This window comes from Triticum dicoccoides, chromosome 2B (assembly GCF_002162155.2).
Source record: "Triticum dicoccoides isolate Atlit2015 ecotype Zavitan chromosome 2B, WEW_v2.0, whole genome shotgun sequence".
NCBI lineage: Eukaryota > Viridiplantae > Streptophyta > Magnoliopsida > Poales > Poaceae > Triticum > Triticum dicoccoides.
The window spans coordinates 764,385,675-764,388,981 of NC_041383.1; positions in this window are offsets into that span (position 1 = coordinate 764,385,675).

A 3,307-nucleotide genomic window follows, 5' to 3' on the forward strand; every position below is an offset into this window, starting at 1 on the left:
TATGTTCATAAGTCCTCGAAGAATTTCTCTGCTTATTCATATGCTTACCGTAACCCCTCTTATGTGAAACTAAATGGTTTGGCTTCTATGCCACCATTCTCGTATGGTGCTCGCAGAGTGATGAACTCGTTGCCACCCCTTCAGATGTGGGTGGTGAAGAAAAAGAACTAATCTCTTATGCAGGGTCAGGTCTCCAGGCGTGCCTTAACGTCTGAAGAATTTGCTGGGGACCTGACAAAATTGCCTGAAAGGAAGCAGGCTAACCATGATGAAATGAACTTTCATTTCACACGTCCTCATACTGCTATATCTGTTTACCGCTTGATGAAATTCATCTGATGAACTTGATATCATATTCTTCACTGATGAAGCATATGAGATTGTAAGTTACACTAATTCATCTGCAGGATGATCAACCCAAAACCACTGAATGGGTCCTCGATAGTGGATGTACAAATCACATGACTGGTGACAAGAATCTTTTGATGGATGCTCCCTTATCACCGTCACATCTGAAGCATATCATATTTGCTGACAAAGGCAAAAGTCAGGTATTGGGTCTTGGTAAGGTTGCGATCTCTAAGGATAAACACATGGACAAAGTCATGCTTGTTGAGTCCTTAGGATACAACCTCATGTCAGTCTCAATGCTTTGTGATCTTGATATGGTTGTTGTCTTTGGCAAGTATCGCTGTGTTGTGATTATGGAAGCTGACAATTCCAAAGTCTTCGAAGGCTTTAGGAGAGGAGATTTGTATATTGTTGATTTCTCTACAGGACCACAACCAGCCGTGTGTCTACTTGCAAAAGCTTCAGAAGGCTGGCTATGGCATCGACGACTTGGTCACGCAGGCATGAGGAATTTGCACACGCTTGCGAAGAAGAAGCATGTCATTGGCATTGAGAATGTCAAATTCCTCAAGGATCACTTATGCGGAGCCTATGAAGCTGGAAAAATGACCAAGGCCAAGCATCCAGCAAAGACTATCATGACCACTACTCGTCCATTCGAATTGCTTCACATGGACCTCTTCGGACCTAATCATTACTCAGCAGTCTCTAATGTTGCATCTCTATATGGTTTTGTCATTGTTGATGATTACTCTCGATATACATGGGTACACATTGTTACTTACAAACATGAAGTGCAGGAAGTCTTCAAACGATTTTCCTCGAGGGCTTCAACCAACTTTGGTGTGAAGATCAAGCACATCAGAAGTGACAATGGAACTGAGTTCAAGAATTCCGGTCTTGATGACTATCTTGATGAACTTGGTATTACTCATGAGTCATCTGCTCCTTATACTCCTCAGCAAAATGGCGTCGTGGAGCGCAAGAACAGAACTCTTGTTGAGATGGCTCGCACTATGCTTGATGAATACAAAACGCCTCATCGTTTTTGGATTGATGCAATTGATACGGCGTGCCACATCATCAACAGAGTATATCTTCACAAATTCTTCAAGAAGACGGCCTATGAACTCCTCACTAACAAGAAACCCAATGTGAGTTATTCAAAGTCTTCGGTGCTAAATGTTGCATTAGAGATCCTCACCACAATTCTAAATTTGCACCGAAAGCACATGAAGGTTTTATGCTTGGTTACGGAAAGGACTCGCACACCTACAGAGTCTTCAACATCGCTCTTCACAAGATTGTTGAAACTATAGATGTGCGGTTCGATGAAACTAATGGCTCGCAAAGAGAGCACCTACCTTCTGTGTTAGATGAACCAGCACCTGAGGATTCTATCAAGTTCAAGGCAACTGAGGATGTCATTCCTACTGAAGAATTTGCTAAAGAATTCATTCCAATACGCGAAGAACGTCGAGCTGACGCACCTGAAAATAATGCTGAAGACAATGGTGCTGAGAAAAATGATCAAATACCTCGATGACAACCAGCTCATCCTCGCGTTGCAAAAGAAGTACAAGTTGAAAAGATCATCGATGACATTGAAGCGCCAGGTCCTCTCACACGCTCAAAAGCTTCAAATTTATCTAAATTTTGTGGGCACTATGCTTTTGTCTCTATCACAGAGCCCACTAAGGTAGATGAAGCATTTTTGGAGCCGGAGTGGATTCAGGCTATGCAAGAAGAATTACATCAGTTCGAGCTCAACAATGTCTGGGAACTGGTCAAACTTCCAGATCCTCGCAAGCATAATATCATTGGCACAAAGTGGATCTACCGCAATAAGCAAGATGAAAATGGCCTTGTGGTAAGGAATAAGGCACGACTGGTAGCTCAAGGCTACACACAGGTTGAAGGAATTGATTTCGATGAAACTTTTGCACCTGTTGCTAGACTTGAGGCTATTCGCATATTACTTGCTTATGCTAATCATCATGATATCATCTTATATCAAATGGATGTGAAAAGTGCATTCCTCAATGGTAAGCTTGAGGAAGAAGTATATGTTGCTCAACCCCCAGGTTTTGAAGATCCAAAGAATCCTGACAAAGTCTTCAGACTTAATAAGGCCCTCTATGGCCTCAAGCAAGCCCCTCGGGCGTGGTATGATACATTGAAGGAATTCTTCGTGAAGAATGGCTTCACACCCGGTTCACTCGACCCTACTCTCTTTACTAAATCTTATGATGGTGAACTGTTTGTGTGCCAAATATATGTTGATGATATTATCTTTGGCTGTACTGACCAACGTTATAGTGATGAATTTGCCTATATGATGAGTGAAGAATATCAAATGTCTATGACGGGAGAGTTGAAATTCTTCTTAGGTCTTCAAATTTGTCAACAGCACAATGGCATATTCATATCTCAGGAGAAATACCCCAAAGATGTACTGAGGAAATTCGGCATGCAAGATTGCAAAGGCGTCAAAATTCCTATGCCCACAAAAGGCCATCTATGCACTGATGAAAATGGTATTGACTTTGATCACAAGGTATACCGCTCCATGATTGGTTCTTTATTGTACTTATGTGCATCTAGGCCAGATATAATGCTTAGTGTTTGCATGTGTGCCCGATTTCAAGCTGCACCGAAGGAATCACACCATAAGGCTGTGAAGCATATTCTTCGATATCTAGCTCACACACCAACACTAGGATTATGGTACCCCAAGGGCTCTGCTTTTGATCTCATTGGATATTCTGACTCTGACTATGCTGGTGATCGTGTGGACCGCAAGTCAACTTCTGGCACTTGTCATTTCCTCGGACGATCTTTGGTCTGTTGGTCCTCGAAGAAACAGAACTGCGTATCACTGTCTACCGCGGAAGCTGAATACATTGCTACTGGCTCTTGCTGTGCTCAACTGCTTTGGATGAAGCAAACACTCAAG